Below are 23,397 nucleotides of genomic sequence, written 5' to 3'. Positions count from 1 at the left end.
GCATAAAATTGAAACATGCACTATTGAAACTCAGAATGTTTCTCCAATTGAGCAGTCAAAATTCATTATTTAAATTTTTCTTTAGGTCTGAAATTCAGTTGTCTTTATAATGTACCTACCCTATACTAGAATACTGAAACCTTCTACATCAGAGACATGTGTTTTGCAAACATATTTTCATCAGTAATTTACTCTAGTGAAGAAAATCTCTTGATTCAAACCTTTCCACCTAACAGGAGGATAAAAAATAATTTCAGATACTGCCTCAGTATCAGAAATTTAAAAGCACTGAGAGATCAGTGGACAGTCAATATATAAGTATATTTTGGATGGGATTTATATCATATGTAATAAGGATCTGGAAGTTCTTAAGTGAAACACAAGAAGTGTGAGTCTTTCAAACTGAAAGAATTATCAATCATGTTTTAATCTTACTCACTATGGGTTTAATCAATGATGTGTAAAGTATGAGTATCATTTTGAATACTATATTGTGTAAGTATCATAGTGTGAAGTACAAATCAAAAATCAATTATCTTATTTAGAAATATTTAATAAAGGCTACATTGTAGTTAAACAAATTAAAATTTACATTAAAATATATATGTAAATAAACATAAAGGATTTTTATTGGCATTGTTGCTATTACAGTGGTTATTTTTATCTATGGTATAAAGTTTTTCCATCTCAGTACCTCGCCTAGGCATTTCTGTACACACTAAGAAAGAATTAGTGTGAATGGAGACAGGATTGCAGCCTTGTCTCTGCCATCCATTTTATCTCCACTCTTTGCTCCTTCCAAGTGGAAAGCATGGAAATACATGCAACCTTTAGAATTTTTAACACCTGACATACATGAGCTGCTTTTAATGCTGGGCGTCTGCTTCTCTGAGAGGGATAAAATTCTGATATGTGACATTTGCTATTCCCATAGTGTATACTTCCACTATGGTTAATTTCAAGATGCCAAATTATTTAATAGTTATTGGCAACATTTGAGAGTCAGTAGGAGCCCACAGGAGCCTGACCTGTGGGCATATCACAAGATACAATCATACCACAAGATACAGTCAAGTGTTCTATGCAGGGAGTTTGGAATTTCTAAATAGTAAAGTGTGGGAAGATAGTAGCAGGTCATGACAAAAAAGGAGGTTGGGTCAATCTCTTTGAGAAGGATATTTGTCATATCAGCAAATTAGTATTTGTTTGAAAAAATAAGAGATGTCAAAGGATTTTAAAGATTTGGCAAGATCAGATTTGTTAGTTAAAAAGATCATTTTGACAGTTATTTTGCATTTTGAAAGTTAAGTGGAATTCAGGTTGGAAAAGATGAGTCTAGAGGAAGAAGGACACGGTGGAAGAAAGACTAATTTAAGATTTTGTTAGTGAAGTGCAGTGGAGAAAACACAATCTGCAAAGGTCTTAGTGAAGGATTGAAAGTGAAAGTGAAGTCGCTCAGTTGTGTCCGACTCTTTGTGACCCCATGGACTGTACGACTCTTTGTGACCCCATGGACTGTAGCTTACCAGGCTCCTCCCTCCATGGGATTTTCCAGGCAAGAGTACTGGAGTGGGTTGCCACTTCCTCCTCCAGGAGATCTTCCCGACCCAGAGATCGAACCCAGGTCTCCCGCATTCCAGGCAGACGCCTTAACCTCTGAGCCACCAGGGAAGCCCTAGTGAAGGATTAGGTAAGGATTAGGTATCAATAAAACCTAGAGGAACTCTAGCCTACAGACTGACATCCTCAGTGCTGATTCCAGGGAGACATGACAATATAGACCTTGAACTAGAACTGAGGTTGAATTCCAGATCCCAGAATTCCTACTGAGAGCAAATTGCCAGTGCATTCCCAAGTATATGGAGAAAGCATTCTGATTGGTGGAGTCAGTTACTAGACATGCAGAAATCATCAAAAGAAATCAATTAGCAAAACCAGACCAAGGTTCTGGTAAGACCAGCAAGACAGCTGACTTGATACATGTATATTTAGTACTTGAACTCAGGGTTAAGTAAAGTCTTGATGAGGAATGGTCTGTTCTCACTCTCTGAGTTGAGTCTGATGCAGTATATTTCGAGACTATTCAAATGATACCATATTCAGAAATTTTTGAATCTAAGAACAGAGAGCTAGCTAGGCTGTTTAGTACAACATCATCCTTGATAAAAGGAAAGGGAACCTTTGAGTTTCACAGAATATACATTCCTTGCTAAAACTTACTTGATGGTGGGGTCTAATTACCTGCAAGGGCATCATGGAAGCAGATTTATGGAATTATATTGAGACAAAACATTTTGGTGATTAGTTGTATTTTGAATATAATTAGACACTAGAAATGATTTCATGTAAGTAGGAGAACTATATTTTACTAGAACTTTTGGTATGCATATTTTTATACTTCTAAAGAGGATTTTTAAAAGAAATATGCTTTACCATGACATATAGAGTTTTTAAATATTAGGAAAATCTTGTAATCATGAGCACCAGTGAATATATCAACATTATACAGGGTAGGATAAGGAGGATATTTTCAAATGATTTCAGATTTCCATTACATAATAAAACTGTCAGTCGATAGTTATAATGATTTAAATATTAATGGATTCTAGAGTAGTTTTAGAGTAGTATTAAAATTAAAATCTATCAAAGTTGATATTTTTGATTAGTATAAATGAGATATAAAAATGGAAATTCATATACACACTATAAAATGTATCAGTGGTTTTGAAAAAATATGGCTGAATTGTTATGCTTTTTAATTTAATATTTCTGATTTGACAACTTATAACAATACAATTATTAGAATACTGAAAAATAAATTGGTGAGACATCTTATGTTCTAGATAGATGAGCATCATTTTGAGAAGATGAGTGTCAGGTTAATTCCATATGGTGGTTACTAAATAGCTGGTCATCATAATCTTGGATTATGAAAATATGTCATAATGATGAATAGTTACAGTGGTATAGCCTGTTGTCAAAAAACAGCTAAGTAATATTCAATGCCATAGTAAGTAGATATTTATCAAGAATACGTTAGGTGTCATGTATCAAATATAAAGTTCCAAAATTTGCAGATGAATAAGAGAAAATTTTGCCTCTTGATGTTATAAACCTCACATGTTAATAGAAACAAATATGAAAAAAAGCATATGCTATGGAAGGGCTCTCTATAGTACAGAAGACTTTAGGGTTGAGTGAAAGGAATAGTTCAGTGTAGAAACTTCTGCATGGTGTAGGGAAAGGAGAGGTAAGAAAATTGGATCTTAACAGTAGTTCCAGATTTATGGATTTTCCCCTTTTATCCTGTGTGGCTTACCTTTCTATACTGCATTGACTTTCTATACTGCATTTCAATCTTGAACAATATTTTTCCAAGAATTTTTGCTTAACCCAACAATACTTGCTATCATTTTTTTTTTTGTTACAGAATTTCTCTCTCTCTCTTTTTGCAGCACATAACACATTTTAAATTAATTACAGCTGGGAAAATATTGGGAGGTTAATTGCTTTAGTGTGATTAAAAATTAATTTTCTAATTCAAAGTGTAACCAAGAGTAGTTTCTTTCCCTATGGGTTAGTTCTTATCTAGAGAACAGAGTCACAACATCTCAGAGGACAAGTATACCTTGGAGTTTTAATGTCATCTCCTCCATATGCCCTCCCACACAGAGCCCTTTTTGGGAAAGAAGAGAAGGATCCTGTGCTCAGAGGAGACATAGGGGTGCTAGTACTCCCCAGCACCTAGATCCCTATATTGGCCCAGGCTGATGCTGAAGAGAGGAGTGGAGGTCATTTAGCAGGTAGGACCAGAGGAATGCCTGGGCTTTCTCATCTGCTCAGAGCAGTTTCCAGTTGACCTGACAGTAAAGGAACATTTAGTGGTGTATATAATCTTGGTGTTCCAGAGAGAGGAGGGAAGTGTTCTTTATTTTATGCCTCCTATTTGAAACTTTACATGATAGTAACTCTACGTAATAATAGTTATATAAAATTATACAGCTTAAAAGTAAATGTCGTTGTTGTTATACAGTCCCTATGCAAAGCAAACAAACAACAACAACAAAAACTCAAGTCACCATATTAAAGTAATGGCATAAAATTACTCATGATTTAGGGTTTGCAATCTTCAACTAATTACAAGCATTGCTGTCCCTAATTACTAATGACACATTGACATATTGTGTGTCCATAGTAAGAAAATATATTACAGGGTGGCATTTTCTTGGACTCAGTTCAGTTCAGTTGTTTAGTTGTGTCCGACTCTTTGTGACCCCATGAACTGCAGCATGCCAGGCCTCCCTGTCCATCACCAACTCCTGGAGTCCACCCAAACCCAAGTCCATCGAGTCAGTGATGCCATCCAACCATCTCATCCTCTGTCATACCCTTCTCCTCCTGCCCTCAATCTTTCCCAGCATCAGGGTCTTTTCAAATGAGTCAGCTCTTCGCATCAGGTGGCCTAAGTATTGGAGTTTCAGCTTCAGTCCTTCCAATGAACATCCAGGACTCATCTCCTTTAGGATGGACTGGTTGGATTTCCTTGCAGTCCAAGGGACTCTCAAGAGTCTTCTCCAACACTACAGTTCAAAAGCATCAATTCTCAAGGTGCCATAAATAAGGAATACTTCCTAGGATCCCTGATGATATAAACATACTCTTTAATCCCAACACTCTCCTCTTTCAGGTTACCCTTCCCTTATTTAAACAGATGCTGGCTTTGTCTTCAATGCCTTTGGGGAGAGGGTAAGTGTGAGTAGCTAGCAGTTCTGTAATCAATTAATATTATTTAACCCAGAAGATCAAACTGAGAAAAAATAAGCAAACAACAACAATAAACAAACAAAAAAAGTAGAAGAGGTTAAAGGGTGTAGGGAAAATAAAGATTAATCAGGGACACAGAAATAACTAGTAGAAAGACAAGAAGAATTTTCCAGGCTAGAAAGAGATACACATATATTGTTTTTCCAATCCTAGAATGGAAATTGATATATTTCTCACAGGAATGAGTTTTTACACATGTATCCATACTTGTTACATAATAATATGTATTCCTTTTTATTTAATATATTGATTGTGCTATACAATTTAAAATATAGGCTGTATGCTTCATTAAAAGCATATAGAAACTATATTTTTATATCTCTAGGGTCTATGATATTGTTTGGCCCATAATATATTATATGCTTAACACTGTCAGCTGATGAGTAAATTTTTCTTGTTTCATCACTAATACATATAATTTTAAAGAATAAAGATATTATTCTGTATGCTGTCTATCAACATGACAAAGTTTGAATCCATCATTCTTGACATTTCTTTTCTAGCTCTGTTGCCCCTCCCTCTAATATGCATCTAGGTAGATATCCAAAGGAAATAAAATGACAGGGTCTCAAACAGGTATTTGAATTCCTGTGTTCATTAAACCATTATTCACTATAGCCAAGATATGGAAAAAAATCTATCAACAGATGAATGAATAAAGAAAATGTATATGCATATGCAATGGTATATTATTCAATAAAAAAAGGAAATGCTAAGTAAAATAAGCTAGATAGAGAAAACCGATAGTGCATAAACTCATTTATATAGGGAAGCCAAAAAAACAAATTTATAGAGGTATAAAGTAGAATGGCAGTTACCAGAGGCTAAGACATGAGAGAAATGGGGAGATCTGGTCAAAGGAAACACATCTTCATTTACAAGACAAGTTCTGGGGATCAGAACACACATACATGTATACCATGCACAGTATTGTGATGATGGTTAAATATATTATATATGAAATTTGCTAAGAGAGTAGCTCTTAAGTGTTCTCCCTGCCCTCTTTTCCCAGTTGTAACTATTTGAGCTGGTGGATATGTTAATTAGGTTGACTGTGGAAACCATTCTACAATATATATGTATATCAAATTTTCATGTGGCATACCTTCAATATATACAATTTTATTTGTTAATTGTTGTTGTTGTTCAGTAGCTAAGTCATGTCCTACTCTTTGTGACGCTATGGTCTGCAGCATACCAGGCTTCCCTGTCCTTGACTATCTCCTGAGTTCAAACTCATGTTCACTGAGTCTATGATGCCATCCGACCATCTCATTCTGTCTCCCCCTTCTCCTTCTACCTTCAATCATTCCCAACATCAGGATCTTTTCCAATGAGTTGACTTTTAACATCAGATGGTCAAAGTATTGGAGCTTCAGCTTCAGCATCAGTCAGTCCTTCCAATGAATATTCTGAGTTGATTTCCTTTAGGAATGACTGGTTTGACCTCCTTGCAGTCCAAGGGACTCTCAAGAGTCATCTTCAGCACCACAATTAGAAAGCATAAGTTCTTCAGGGCTCAGCTCTTCTTTATGGTTCCACTCTCACATCCATACATGACTACTGGAAAAATCATAGCTTTGACTGTATGTACCTTTGTCAACAAAGTGATATCTCTGCTTTTTAATATGCTGTCTAGGTTTGTCATAGCTTTTCTTCCAAGGATCAAGCAATTTTTAATTCTGTGACTGCAGTTACCATCTGCAGTGATTTTGGTGCCCCTTGCACCAAAATAAAATCTGTCACTCTTTCCACTTTTCCCCCATTTATTTACCATGAAGTCATGGGACCAGATGCCATGATCTTAGTTTTTTGAATGTTGACTTTTAAGCCAGCTTTTTCACTCTCCTCTTTCACTTTCATCAACAGGCTCTTTAGTTCCTCTTTACTTTCTACCATTAGAGTGCTATCATCTGCATATCTGAAGTTATTGACATTTCTCCCAGAAATCTTTGATTCCAGCTTGTGCTTCATCCAGCCTGGCATCTCACATGATGTACTCTGCATATAAGTTAAATAAGCAGGGTGACAATACACAGCCTTGACATACTCCTTTCCCAAATTTGAACTAGTCAGTTATTCCATGTTCTGTTCTACTGTTTCTTCTTTATCTGCAAACAGGTTTCTCAAGAGACAGTTAAGGTGGTCAGATATCCCCATCTATTTAAGAATTTCTCACAATTTGTTGTTAAAATCTTTAGCATAGTCAAAGAAGCAAGAGTATATGTTTTTTTGGAATTCTCTTGCTTTTTGTATGATCCAATGAATGGTGGCAATTTGATCTTTAGTTCCTCTGCCTTTTCTAAATCCAGTTAACACATCTGGAAGTTCTCAGTTACTCTTTCCCTTAGTTAAGTGGAGAGAAAAAGGAGCCTAACAAGAAGTATGTGATTTTGTGTGTGTGTAGTAAAAGTTTCTTACTATATAAATTGAGCATGCTCAGTTGCTAAATTGTGTCCAGGTCTTTGTAACTCCATGCTCTTTGCAGCCCCATGGACTGCAACCCACCAGGTTCCTATATCCATGGAATTTTCCAGACAAGAATATTGGAGTGACTTGCCTTTTCCTCCTCCAGGGGATCTTCCAAACCCAGAGACTGAACCCATATTTCTGGTGGCTCTTGCACTGACAGGCAGATTCTTTATCACTTAGCTACCTGGTGTGCATGCTAAGTCACTTCAGTTATGTCTGACTCTCTGTGACCCTATGGATTGTAGCCCATCAGGCTCCTCTGCCCATGGGATTCTCCAAGAAAGAATACTGGAGTGGGTTGCAATGGCCTCCCCTAGGGTATCTTCTCTATCCAGGAATGAACCAAAGTCTCTTATGTCTCATGCATTGGCAAGTAATTTTTGTTTTTTTTTAACCACTGAGACTCTTGGAAAGCCCCATAAATTGAGCCTTTTTTTCTTAGAACTTATACCAAGTTATGATAATGAGTCCTACTGCTTGACTGGACTTCTTAGTAGTTCAGCTGGTAAAGAATCTGACTGCAATTCAGGAGACCCCAGTTTGACTCCTGGGTTGGGAAGATCCCACAAAGGAAGGCGTGACAATCCACTCCACTATTCTTGCACGGAGAATTTCCATGGACAGAGGAGCTTGGTGGGCTACAGTCCATGGGGTCACAAAGAGTCAGAAACAACTGAATGACTAAGCACAGCACAGCATATTGCTTCACTTTCTTGTAAAATAGAATGCTTTTTATTTAGAACTTATAAAATGTGAACACTTTCTGGTAAAATATGTATTCATATATTATATAATATTTATAAATACATATAATGCATATAAAATATTGTATAAACACTTTCCTCTAAGTTATAGAATAATTAGTTGTATCTCTTCACAAACAGATATCCTGAAAGTGAATCCCAAAATACATCAGAGAATGAAGTGAGACTGGGAGTTAAAGAACATCTTAACTTTTATATTTTAGTTGAAACATAATGTAAGCTATGCTTACTGAGGGCTCACCTCAATAACAGGGACTTAAAAAACATCTTAACATTATATACCAGTTGAAGTGTAACGTGAGTCTAAAATTGGGCAAAATGTTCTGAGAATTAAAATTTGTAAACATATCTGAGTGGTATTTCAAAGGACAAAAGGAAAGATATATTCATTTGAATAGAGTTCCAAAGAATAGCAAGGAGAGATAAGAAAGACTTCCTCAATGATCAGTGCAAAGAAATAGAGGAAAACAATAGAAGGGGGAAGACTAGAGATCTCTTCAAGAGAATTAGAGATACCAAGGGAATATTTCATGCCAAGATAGGCTCAATAAAGGACAGAAATGGTATGGACCTAACAGAAGCAGAAGATATTAAGAAGAGGTGGCAAGAATACACAGAATAACTATACAAAAAAGATCTTCACGACCCAGATAATTGCAATGATGTGATCACTCACCTAGAGCCAAACATCCTGGAATGTGAAGTCAAGTGGACTTTAAGAAGCATCACTACGAACAAAGCTAGTGGAGGTGATGAAATTCCAGTTGAGCTATTTCAAATCCTGAAAGATGATGCTGTGAAAGTGTTGCACTCAATATGCCAGCAAATTTGGAAAACTCAGCAGTGGCCATGGGACTGGAAAAGGTCAGTTTTCATCCCAATCTCAAAGAAAGGCAATGGCAAAGAATGCTCAACCACACAATTGCACTCATCTCACACACTAGTAAAGTAATGCTCAAAATTCTCCAAGCCAGGTTTTAGCAATATGTGAACCGTGAACTTCCAGATATTCAAACTGGTTTCAGAAAAGGCAGAGGAACCATAGATAAAATTGCCAACATCCTCTGGATCATCAAAAAAGCAAGAGAGTTCCAGAGAAACATCTATTTCTGCTTTATTGACTATGCCAAAGCCTTTGACTGAGTGGATCACAATAAGCTATGGAAAATTCTGAAAGAATTTTTATTCTAATTGTGGGAATACCAGACCACCTGCTTCTTGAGAAACGTGTATCCAGGTCAGGAAGCAACAGTTAGAACTGGACATGGAGCAACAGACTGGTTCCAAATAGGAAAAGGAGTGCGTCAAGGCTGTATATTGTCACCCTACTTTTTTAACTTTTATGCAGAGTACGTTGTGAGAGATGCTGGGCTGGAAGAAGCACAAGCTGGAATCAAGATAGCCAGGAGAAATATCAATAACCTCAGATATGCAGATGACACCATCCTTAGGGCAGAAAATGAAGAACTAAAGAGCCTCGTGATGAAAATGCAAGAGAAGAGTGAAAAGTTGGCTGAAAGCTCAACATTCAGAAAACTAAGATCATGGCATCCAGTCCCATCACTTCATGGCAAATAGATGAAGAAAGAGTGGAAACAGTGCTGACTTTATTTTTTGGGCTCCAAAATCACTGCAGATGGTGATTGCAACCATGAAATTAAAAGATGCTTACTGCTTGGAAGGAAAGTTATGACCAACCTAGACAACATATTAAAAAGCAAAGACATTACTTTGCCAACAAATGTTTGTCTAGTCAAGGCTATGGTGTTTCCAGTAGTCCTGTATGGATATGAGAGTTGGACTGTGGAAGAAAGCTTAGAACCAAAGAATTGATGCTTTTGGACTGTGGTGTTGGAGAAGACTCTTGAGAGTCCCTTGGACTGCAAGGAGATCCAACCAGTCCATCCTTAAGGAGATCAGTCCTGAGTGTTCATTGGAAGGACTGATACTGAAGCTGAAACTCCAATACTTTGGCTACCTGATGCAAAGAACTGACTCATTTGAAAAGACCCTGATGCTGGGAAATACTGAAGGGAGGATGAGAAGGGGACAACAGAGCATGAGATGAGTGGATGGCGTCACTGACTTAATGGACATGAGTTTGGGTGAACTCTGGGAGTTGGTGATGGACAGGGAGGCCTGGCGTGCTGCAATCCATGGTGTTGCAAAGTCAGACAGTACTGAGAAAGTGAACTGAACTGAACTGAACTCAAAGGCAGTGACAAAAATAAAAGATAAATTGAAAGTGAGACATTTGGGAGAGGAAATGATCAATAATGATTCCAATTTTTTTCTCTCTCAGAAGGAAGTGATGTTGATTTCAGTGATAATGTTTGGAGTGAGATCTATTTCTTCTTTTTTTTTTAAAAAGTGTTGCTTGGTCACATTTATAACTTGCATACCCAAGAAATAACGTGAATTTAAGTTATATGCAGTAGGATGACTGGAGTGGACTTATGGTTTTAGAGATGTTTAATGAAACCATAAGCTGAATGGAATTGCCTGGGGAGAATATATAGAGTGAGACAAGGAAAAGAGAAAAAGTAAAATAGGAATATAGCTTCATTTAATCAGTGGCAAAGGAAAAGCATCAAGAAAAGGAGTATAAAATAGTAGAAGAGATATTGTTATTAGAAATAGTGTATTATCACTATTCAAAGGGAAAACTTTTCCAAAGGAAAATATTGATTAATAGCAATGAATATTGGAAGGAGTTTTAGGACTTAGACAATTTAATGTAATTTTTATGATCGTGTTGTCTTTGAATGAATAATTTCTTAGCAAATCATTCACTGTTCTGTACTTTTGTTATCTGACCGACTTATGTAATATTCTGGAGATAGAGATGTAAAGAAACCCTTTGTTCTAGGATCCTTTTAGCCAGAAAAAGCGAAGACATGATGATAGTGTAGGAAGTATACATATTTAAAATGTATGTATGAGAGCTTGAAAAGTTGTACTTTGTTAGGGAATGCCAGTATTTCATGAAGGAAGGGATATTAACTGGTATTTCTAGGGCATTGGGCTTCCCTGGTGGCTCAGATAGTAAGGACTCTGTCTACATTTAAGGAGGTCCATTTTCAATCTCTGGGTCAGGAATATCCCCAGGAGGAGGAAATGGCAAACCACTCCAGTGTTCTTGCCTGGAGAATCCCATGGAGAGAGGAGCCTGGCAGGCTACAGTCCAGGGGGTCACAAAGAGTTGGGCACAACTGAGCGACTAACCCTTATCTTACCTAGGCAGAAGAAACAACTTGCCAGAGGCAGGGATTTGGTAGTCATATGGCAGGATGATGGATTCTGGGGTCTGTCTGTCTGTTTGCTCAGTTGTGTCTGATTCTTTGTGACCCCATGGACTGTAGCCCACCAGGCTCCTCTGTCCATGGAATTTTCCAGGTAAGAATACTGGAACGGGTTGCCATTTTCTACTCCAAGGATCTTCCTAACCCAGGGATGAAACTGCATCTCCTGTATCTCCTGCATTGACAGGTGGATTCTTCACCACTGAGCTACCTGGATCCTGGGATAGTCTGTGAGTGTATGGTAAAAAACAGGAGAAAGAGCATCAGCAAAGATTAGGTTTGAAAGGTCAGCTCTGGTCAGGTGTTAACAGCCTTAAATTAATAGAAAATAGAACTTAATTTTCTCTAAGCAAGGATGAAAATGCTTTGGGGATAAATTTTGGAACAACCAAATTTGTATTTAAGGACAATAACTCAGACTGGCTTGTGGATGCCAAATGTGAGAGGGCAGAAGTTAGAGGCAGGCTATCAGATAGGAAATATTGAAGTAACCATAACCACATTAATGGGAAATGGTGAGGACTAAGGCATCACTGACTCGATGGACGTGAGTCTGGGTGAACTCCGGGATTTGGTGATGGACAGGGAAGCCTGGCGTGCTGCGATTCATGGGGTTGCAAAGAGGCAGACACGACTGAACAACTGAACTGAACTGAAGGAGACTGGTAGGCTGCAGTCCATGGGATCGCTAAGAGTCGGACACGACTGAGCGACTTCACTTTCACTCTTCACTTTCATGCATTGGAGAAGGAAATGGCAACACTCTCCAGTGTTCTTGCTTGGAGAATCCCAGGGACGGGGGAGCATGATGGGCTGCCATTTATGGGGTCGCAGAGTCGGACAGGACTGAAGCGACTTAGCAGCAGCAGCAGCAAGGATAATCTATAGAAACTTAAATGGTTACAGGAATTGAGGAATGATAAAAAAAGATGCAAAAGCAATTTAATAAATAGAATTAACAGGCCTTGGTAACTGATTAATTTTATGTGAAGTAAAAAGGTTAATGAAAATTTCTACATTATATCCTTTTTGTGGAGTAAGTTGGGATAAATACTTGACATCTGAATAGATTCTAAGCAAACAACTCACATCACTTTATTATTTTCTCTGTTGTGAAAAATTTTAAATAGTGGACTTTTATAGAATGTAGAGTCCTGATTTAAACATGGCATTGTTCAGGTATTAAAGGTGGTTATTTTAGAAAGAGTGTTTTTCAAAATATATTATTTTCCAAACATCAGTGGAAAGTACACACACATACATATACAAATGCACATATAAAATAATTTATCCCAGAGTTTATATAAACTAATATTTGTGTGAATGTAAGAAAAAGATGAAAACATTTTTGTTTTTTCCCTCATCATTATGTAATAATCGGCTCTAAGAAACCGGGAGGACTGTAGGAAGTTGTAGGAAAGACTCTCTGATATGTTAATATACCAGGTTGCCTTTGTGTTTCAGTGCCCTATTGACATATCCAGAGTATTTCAAAGTCAAATGAATTTGGTAAATTCAGTCTATCGGAGTATATTCAGATAATGCATAGCTGATTTAAAAGAGTGTTCTGCTAGTGGTGACTAATGGATCAATTTTAACCAGCAGAATTGTGCTTCCAATTATTTACTATTTATTTTTAATTCATGAATTTAAAAACCTAGTATGGATCAGCAAAGATCTGACTCAATATAAAAGACCCTAATGCTGGGAAAGTTTGAAGGCAGGAGGAGAAGATGACAGAGGATGAGATAGTTGGATGGCATCACGGATTCAACAAACATAAGTTTGAGCAAGGTCTGTGAGATGGTAAAGGACAAGGAAGCCTGGTGTGTTGCAGTACATGAAGTCACAAAGAATTGGATACGACTGAGCAACTGAACAACAATGGATCAGGCAATGTTTTAGAAATACAAAGAGGGGTAAAATGTAGTTGAAGTTTCGGAATCAACTTGAGCTGGAAAAGAGAACTAATATTCATATAATTATAGGAAAGTTATAATAAATAAAAGAGAAGAAAATAAATTCCAATGAGAAGCAAAAGAAGTATTGTTTGATTTTGCTTTGAGAAATGTTTGTGGCTTTAAGGGCCGCAAGAACTAAAGAGCCTTCTGATAGGGCTGGTAAAGTTCAATTTCATATTAAGGTAAACTAAAAGGGCTAAAATATACTTTCTGTAACTTTCCACCTTTACCACTGTTCCAAGACACTTGTTTTCCCTTTCCTTTCATAATTTTTTCAAGATTATATATTCACCAGCTTCCTGATACTTAACTTGTCCAAAGTGAGCTATAAGCAGCAGTGTGGTGTACCAATAGATAGAGTACCTATGTTGGAGGCAGGTTGTGGGGATTAACTGGATAATACATTTAAAATATCTACCTGACACTTTAGGCACTTATAGGCAAAGATTATGACTATTTTCATCTCCATCAGTGTCATTCTACTTTCATATTAATAGCTATACACGTGCTTCCATACCATCATCATGCTTGTTCTTAATGCAAAACATGCATTTTTAGTATTTTCACTCAATTCATTTCTAATAATAATTTCTTAACTTCTACTAATGTTTTCTTACTACTCTTTTAAATTTTGCTTATTAAACCAAAACTTGTCTCTAATGCTGATAAAAAGGACAGAGTGCAAAATATCTTAGCATATACTCTAGTTAGAAATGGACATGGAACAACTGACAGGTTCAAAACTGGGAAAGGAATACAAGGCTGTATATCATCACCTTGCTTATTTAATTTATATGCAGATTACATAATGCAAAATCCTGGGCTGGATGAATCACAAGCTGGAATTAAGACTGCCAGGAGAAATATCAACAACCTCACATAGGCAGATGATACCACTCTAATGGCAGAAAATGAAGAACTAAAAAGCCTCTTGATTAGGGTAAAAGAGGAGAGTGAAAAAGTTGGCTTGAAACTCAACATGAAAAAACTAAGATCATGGTATCTGGTTCCATCTTCACAGCAAACGTGTGTGTGTGTGTGCGTGTGTGTGTAAGTCATTTCAGTCATGTCCAACTCTTTGCAATGCTATGCACTGAAATCCACCAGATTCCTCTGTTCATGGCATTCCCCAGGCAAGAATACAGAAACGGGTTGCCATTTCTTTCTCCAGGGGATCTTCCAGACCCAGAGATCAAACCTCCATCTTTTATGTCTCCTGCATTGGCAGGCAGGTTCTTTACCACTAGTGTCACCTGGCAAATAAAAGGGGGTAAAGTGGAGGCAGTGACAGATTTCATTTCTAGGGCTCCAAAATCACCAAAGATGGTGACTGCAGCCACAAAATTAAAGACACTTTCTTCTTGGAAGAAAAGCTATGACAAACATAGAAAGCATATTAAAAAGCAGTGACATCACTTTGCCAACAGAGGTCCAAATATTCAAAGCTATGGTTTTTACAGTACTCATGTATCGATGTGAGAGTTGGACCATAAAGAAGGCTGAGCACCAAAGAATTGATGCTTTCAAGTTGTGCTGCTGTAGAAGATTCTTGAGAGTCCCTTGGACAGCAAGGAGATCGAATCAGTCAATCCTAAAGAAATCAACCCTGAATATTCACTAGAAGGATCAATGCTGAAGCTGAACCTCTAATAATTTGCCCAAATGGTGTGAAGACACAACTGGTATGAGGACTCTGGTACTGGGAAAGACTGAAGGTAAAAAGAGAAAGGGTTGCCAGAGGATGAGATAGATATATGGCATCATCAACTCAATGGACATGAATTTGAACAAACTCTAGGAGATAGTGGAGATCAGAGGAGCCTGGTATGCTACAGTCCATGGCGTTGTAAAGAATCAGACATATTTAAGTGACTGAACAACAATAACAGTACTATAATAAGCTACTTAATAAAAACTTCTAACAAATTCAATATAAGTGTCAAGTAGTTAGGATTCACATAGAATAGGAAATTCACATGGTTCAAATGAAAAGAATTCAGTGAAGGATTTGGGCAGGTTTCCAGGAAAGAATGAGGTAGATTGCATCATCCAAAGTAACAGGAATGAGAAACTTACTACTTTTAAGGCCAATGTGTTGGAATATTATTCTACCTCAATAACACCTGAAATCTTGGAGATTAGGGCCATCTGTTAGAAGTCATAGTCAACTGGCAGATTTATGCACTAGGAAGCTGATCTGGAGAAGCTTCTCTTCTCCTCACTCCTCTTACTCTCTGATTTTTGCTAGTGTCTCCCATTGACTAAACAAATCATAGATAGCTGACAAGGAGGCCAAAGTGATAAAAATGAGCTGGAATCATCCTTCTCAGGCACAGAGTAGGGTAGAGAAAATGGGCATGGATCAGAGTGGCAGAACAAGAGAAAATAATCACCAATAGCAATGTGATGAACATTTTTGCTACTGTTTTTCTGAAGCTTTCATTACTCTCCAACATTCCTCTGGGTAACTAGCATTATATAGCTATTTAAGGCAACTCTGTGAAGTTATGATTATTTTTATCTTCTGGTGAGGAAATTGAGGGACAAAAGCTAAGAAATTAATTCAAATTTCTGTACCTTTTTTGGCTAGTGCATTCCTAGATAAATTTCCCTTCTCTCCAGGCCTAAATTTTATTTGAATAATCTAAGTGAAAAATGGTCTCCTCTGGTGGCTCAGATGGTGAAGAATCCACCTGCAATTCAGAAGATCTGGGTTCGAGTCCTCAGTTGGGAAGATACCCTGGGGGAGGAAATGGCAACCCACTACAGTATTCTTGTCTGGAGAATCCCATGGACAGAGGAGCCTGGTAGGCTATAGTCCATGGGGTCTCAAAGAGTTGGACATGCCTGAGCAATTCACATAGAATTCAAAATTGAACAAAAGTGAAGAATGCAAAGAAATAGAGGACAGCAATAGAATGGGAAAGACTAGAGATCTCTTCAAGAAAATGAGAGATACTAATGGAACATTTCATGCAGAGATGGGCATAATAAAGGACAGAAATGGTATGTATCTAACAGAAGCAGAAGATATTAAGAAGAGGTGGCAAAAAAACAAAGAACTACACAAATAGATGTTAATGACCCAGATAACCATAATGCTGTGATCATTTACCTAGAGCCAAATATCCTGGAGTGCAAAGTCAAGTGGGCCTTAGGAAGTATTACTGTGAACAAAGTTAGTAGGGGTGACAGAATTCCAGCTGAGCTATTTCACATCCTAATAGATGATGCTGTTAAAGTGCTGCACTCAATATGCCAGCAAATATGGAAAAATTGGCAGTGGTCACAGGACTGGAAGAGGTCAGTTTGCATTCCAGTCCCAAAGAAAAGCAATGGGCAATGCCAAAGAAAGTTCAAACTAACACACGATTGCACTCATTTCATATGTTAGCAAGGTAATGCTAAAAATCTTCCAAGCCAGGCTTTAACAGTATGTGAACTGAGAACTTCCAGATGTACAGGGTGGATTTAGAAAAGGCAGAGGAATGACCAAATTGCCAATAGATCATATAAAAAAATAAGAGAATTCTAGAAAAACATCTACTTTTGCTTCATTGACTATGCTAAAGCCTTTGACTGTGTAGATCACAAGAAACTGTGGAAAATTCTTAAACAGATGGGAATACCAGGGCACCATACCTGTCTCCTGAGAAACCTGTATGCAGGTCAAGAAGCAACAGTTAGAACTGGGCATGAAATAACAGACTGATTCCATATTGGGAAAGAAGTACTGTATAATGTCAAGGCTGTGTATTGTCACCTTACTTATTTAACTTATATGGAGAGTACATCATGTGAAATGCTGGCCTGGGTGAGGCACAAGTTGGACTCAAGATTTCTGGGAGAAATTCCAATAACCTCAGATATGCAGATGATACCACCCTTATGGCAGAAAGCAAAGAGGAATAAACAGCCTCTTGATGAGGTGAAAGAGAAGAGTGAAAAAGCTGGCTTAAAACGCAGCATTCAAAAACTAAAATCATGGCATCTGGTCCCTTAACTTCATGGCAAATAGATGGGGAAACAACAGAAACAGTGACAGACTTTATTTTCTCAGGCTCCAAAATCACTGTGCCTGGTGACTGCCACCATGAAATTAAAATATGCTTTCTCTTTGGAAGAAAAACTTTAATAAACCTAAACAGAATATTAAAAAACATACATTACTTTGCTGACAAAGGTCCATGTAGTCAAAGCTATGATTTTTCCAGTATTCATGTATGGATGTGAGAGTTGGACCATAAAGATGACTGAGTGCTGAAGAATTGATGCTTTTGAACTGTGATGTTGGAGATGACTCTTGAGAGTCCCTTGGATTGCAGAGATTAAACCAGTCAATCCTAAGGGAAATCAACTTTGAATATTTATTGGAAGGACTGATGCTGAAGCTGAAGCTCCAATACTTTGGCCACCAGATGTGAAGAACCGACCCATTAGAAAAGACCCTGATGCTGGGAAAGATTGAAGGCAGGAGGAGAAGTCTACAGCAGAGAATGAGATGATTGGGTGGCACTGCTGACTCAGTGGATTTTTGAGCAAACTCTGGGAGATGGCGAAAGACTGGGAAGCCTCGCATGCTGCAGTCCATGGGGTCATAAGGAGTTGGATATGACTGAGGGACTGAGCAACCACAAAATGTAAAATTCTAGAAAACAGAAGTTGAGGATGGCAGTGACTTAGAATCTTAATGCAGAATTGTATTGAATATCATAAAGTGAGGAGATTTACAAGTGAACCTCAACAATGCAAAGTGTTTTTTTGAAGGTCATTTTGTAAAAGACCAATCCAGGACAAGTTTCTACTTTATTTTTTTTTTTTTTTTCCCTTTTTACTTTCAAATAGTTTATATTTGTAAATTAAGAAGCTGCTTTTTTAAAAAACGCTAATCAGGTATACCTGATTTACTGTTACATAGAGTAGTGATATTAAAGTTTTAAATTCACTTTTCATTTCTGTTTCAGGAAACTGCTATTTTTTGGTCTCAATTAATACCTTCAAAACTGTGTATTCATAAATATAGCACAAACACATCTCAAGTGTATGACAGTGCTTTGCTGGGATCAATCATTTAGCATAACAGCAGATAGTAGCAAAATCTATGTCCTGAATTATATTCTTATGACTTGTGAAAATTTGTCTTATTAATCAAGTGACAGAACTTTCCATTCATTTCTTTCCCTTTTTCTAATGTTTTCTTTCTCATATTTTTAATTCTTGGTGTCCACAAGTTACTTAAGAACTTCCATACCTGAACTTTAAAAAAAAAAAAAAAAAAACTAAACTAAAATTATGATGGGATAAAGGCTTTTATTTTCATTTTAAATATTTTATTCACTTTCAGATTTTAAAAGAGGAACAAGTTCACTGCATTAAATTTCTAAAATATAAACTATATATATATATATATATATATATATATATATATACATTTAAGAATCAGCTTACAGAGAATATCTACTCAGTGATAGTAACTTATCAAGGATGATTGATTGCACTGACGGCTGCAACTGATGGTCTCCCAATAAATACACTTTTGCCAGGGAACATTTTAGGCATCTTTGCTCTTTGCTGAGTCTTTCTTTGAGATGGCCTGTGACCTGCTTTCCTCAACAGAATGCAGTAGAGGAGATGGTATGCCAGTCTGAGTCTCCACCTCAAGAAATCCTGAGGACTTCTTTCCTCTCCCTTGAACTCCCGCCTTTGCCATCACATACACACACTGATCTGCTGCAGGAGAAGACACTATGTGAATAAGAGCTGTACTGCCCAGATATTGGGCATGCCCAGCCCAAGCCCCAGACACATAAGAAAGCTCAATAAATGCAACCACAGATGGCTTAGCAGCTGAGCATTAAGGCATATGCCCAACCAAGAGCTGAAGAATCACCAACTGACCCTTTTACTCCTCCAATTCTGAAGTGTAATAAGTACTTACTGTTTTAAGACATTGGTTTTTGTCATTGGATACACATATAAATGGGAATTCCCTGGTGACTCAGATGACCACATGATGCAAAGAACTGACTCACTGGAAAAGACCCTGAATCTGGGAAAGATTGAGGGCAGGAGGAGGAGATGACAGAGGATGAGATTGTTGGATAGCATCACTGACTCAATGGACTTGACTTTGAGCAAACTCTAGGAGATAGAGAAGGACATGGAAGTCTGGCATGCTGCAGTCCACAGGGTTACAATGAGTCAGATACAACTTAGTTACTGAACAACAGTACATATCATTACATTTATATCTACATAAACATTTGAGTTTCCCTGGTGGCTCAGTGGTAAAGAATCTACCTGCCAATGCAAGAGACATGGGTACAATCCCTGGGCCAGAAAGATCCCCTGGAGAAGGAAATACTTCTTTCTTCACTCTCAAAGAAAGTGAAGCAACTCACTAGAGCAACCCACTCCAGTATTCTTGCCCGGGAAATCCAATGGACAGAGTAGCCTGGTGGGCCACAGTTCATGGGATTCCAAAAGAGTCAAACAGGACTTAGCAACTAAACAACAATGTTTACATGCACATTCACCATATCTACTTCTTATATGCATGTTATATTTATATCTTTAACAGTAATAATAATAATCACTACAACAACTATTTCACTGAGTGCCTTCTATTGTTCTACACTTATGTAGTTGTTTTACATATCATTTTTAATTACAATAAACTAATGAAGGACTTATTATTACTTTCATTTCACAAATGAGAAAACCATGATTCTGAGAAGTAAAGTGACTTCTAGGTTATTTCCAGTTACCAACTGCTGCCTCCACTTTTGCTGGAGACTCCCTGATAATACTACTCTGACTCACCAATAGCAGTGCTCACCGTACTGGTCTATGCCGACCCTGCCACTTTCTGTTCTCTCACCGATAAACCACCGAGTCAATATTCTCTCACTTTGTTGTTAGCTAAGCTAGAGCATTGTTTCCATTCCCAGTGTCATTGCTAACATAGATTTTGTCACTCCTGACCTCACAGCTCTAATGAGGGCTTCTTCTCCTAAATTCAATGATGTTTGATTCCACCAGATCTGAACTGGAGATAAGGTTACTTTTCTAGAATCAGATCTCTTCCACACCTGGAAATGCTATTGATATTACTAATCAAGTTCCTCTTGGCCAAAGACTTTTAAGACAAACATCAATCTTTTACCCTTTAATTTCTTCAGAGTGAAAAGAGAGAATTCTCTCTGGCTGCATCATCTTAAAGTTTGTAGTATGTATATACAGCAGAATATCCTGGATCCAAATTGTAGGAATAACAGACACTATTTTATTGGACATAAATCAGATTTTTTTTTTCCCCTGTTTCAACTTTTTACCATTAACCTGAATTGGAACTATATCCTAAGAACAAGGTATGCAATACATGCAATTGATACTTGGTATGACTCACCTTTTGGAAATTCAAACCTTAGGTCAGGAAACTCTAAGCATGCCACAGTGCCCCCAAGCAGGAAACATGTCTGTGTATGCCAGCATTTTATTTATTTTAACATTTTTTTCTCATGAGGCTTTTCAGTTGTCTTGTGTAACTGTAGATGAAACTAACTACCTTGAAGAAGAAATGCCATCTCATTTCAAAAATGAAGCTTGATATAATGATGTAATGAAAACAAAAATCACCTAGAAATATATACCTACTTATACACATTGTTAACCTCTTTCTATTCCCTTTTATGTATCTCCTTCTAAGCATATTCATTTTAACAATATTAGTCTATCAAAAAATATGATTATCCATAACAAGTGGGGCACTAACTAACAATGGAAGTGTAGTAGTGAATGAGCGTTTCCCTTGCTTCATGCACTTTCCACTCGAGTAAGGGGAAACAATAATATGCTTGTTAACAAATTAGTAAATAAGAAAATATCAGATGCTAAAATGTTCCATGTAGAAGTAAATGGTGTAATATCATTGGGCATGACCAGAGGAGCATGATGCTTTACTAGGTTCAAGAAAGTCTTCAGAGAAGGTGTTATTTTGGGTAATTATGAGTTTCATTATATTAGAATGCAAGTGTATTTTTAAAAAAGTGAATCATGTAAAACAATAAATAGTATACATATGACATATTTGCAACTATGACATATTAAGAATGAACCCTTATTAACCCTCAACTTATTTAAGAAAAGAAGTAAAATCATTCCTTTTGGTTTCTATTTCAGTTTGCTGCTATTTTCTCACCTTGGCTAATACCTTCAGATCTGTGTTACCTATACAAGTGCATAGAGATCTCAGAGGTATAAAGGTGCTTGGCTGGGACTTATTGCATACTTCTGAATTCCTAGATTCCTTTCTTACCTGCTTACATTGTTTACCTAATTATTCTAATCACCCCATGATATCTAGTCTCAACTACCATTATCCATTGTATAATCCTGTGAAAAAACCTCAGCCTTGGTTAAATCCGATTCTCTGTTATTAACAGCTATACCTATGGTTGGAGTAAAACAAACAACCATGTATCACGGTCTAACTTTTAAGTCACAATAATAAGTTTACAGTGCCTGAAATGCTCACAAACAATTATGATCTATTTCTCTAGTCCACCCCTGTTCTTCCTCACTCTGTCTCAGTGAGTTCACATCTTGTCTTCTCTGATTAGGCATCTCCCATGGCCTCTCTGATACTTACTCTTTGTTGATGACATTACCTCCATTTCTTTGAGAAAACAGAAATAATCAGAAAAAATAGTTCTCAAAAGACCCGGCACCATATCAACTTACCTGTGGACATTAGTGTCCAAATACTTCCCCATTTATTACTGTGAATGAACTGGGCTTTATGGGCAAGGTCAGCCCATCCACCCATGCAGTAGATCACACCTCCTGTCATCATTCTCTTCTCAGCTCATGGCTTTCATTTTTTTTTTTTTTTTCCTTATCCATTGAGCATCTAGCAACAACATAAAAACTGCATTTGTGTGGGGCCCCAAAGTGTAATGACTTCTCTGCTCTCAAAGCCCTAGTGTATCTAACCTTTCATTCTTCCAGAAGTGAAACCCTTACATGCGACCTTTCAACATTTTTTTTAAATTCCCAAAAATATGGCTTGTAAAAAGCTGTCTACTATTATGTAAGATAACCACAAATATATATTCAATTGTTAAGTGTTTGGTTTATTTTACAATTTTTCACCATTATATATAGAATTGTCACATCCATATCTTTTCAGATAAACATCCATAGTTCCTAGTGATAAAATAATTGAGCCACTGATTAGTCACATTTTCACCGCTTTTCAAATATTTTGTCAAGTCAATTTACAGAAAAGCTGCAAAAATTTCTTTCTTTCTTTCTTTAATTTTGCTGGTTCACATACTTTATTTTCCTCCTTTTGACTTTTAGGTTAATAATTTTATATAATCAGTATGTCAGAGAAAAAAGATAAGCCAGTCAAACATACTTAATGTAGACATGAGGGAACTAAGGACCCCCTTTTGTCTTTTAACCTTCATACTAGCTTATTTAAATGGTTGATCCACTGCCTTTTTTATATATTTGCCTTTTTCAGTGGATTTTTTTCTGTCAGTATTTTCTTATATTTGGTATAGTCTTTCATTTTCATTTAAAGAAGAAGCTTTAACCATTTTTGTTATTGTGGTTTAGTGGTTATAAACTCTTATTTTTACTTGTCTAGGAAAGTTTTTCTTTCCTTTAATTCTGAAGGAAAAACTTGCTGGTAGGGTATCCTAGTTTGAGATTTTTTTTTTTTTTTTTTCTTTTAGCAGTTCAAGAATATCATCCCACTTCCTTTTGGTTTGAAAAAAAGAAAAACAGTTGATAGCCTTTGCAGAGGGTAGGGGTCAGGGGGCGCCCCTTGTATATGACTCTTTTATTTTCTCTTGTTGTTTTAAAAATTCTCTCTTTAGCTTTTGCCATTTGAATTGAGGTATGCCTTGGTGTGAATCTGTTTGGGTTCATCTTGCTTGGGACTCTGTTCTTCCAGGACCTAGCTATCTACTGTTTTCTTCAGGTTTTGGAGGTTTCAGCCTTAATAGTATCAAATATATTTTCTACCCATTGCTCCTTCTGAAACCCTATAATGCTAAGTTAGTA

The sequence above is a fragment of the Budorcas taxicolor genome, chromosome 8 (genome assembly GCF_023091745.1).
Source record: "Budorcas taxicolor isolate Tak-1 chromosome 8, Takin1.1, whole genome shotgun sequence".
NCBI classification, from domain to species: Eukaryota; Metazoa; Chordata; class Mammalia; order Artiodactyla; family Bovidae; genus Budorcas; species Budorcas taxicolor.
Note: the sequence above shows the minus strand (reverse complement) of the source record.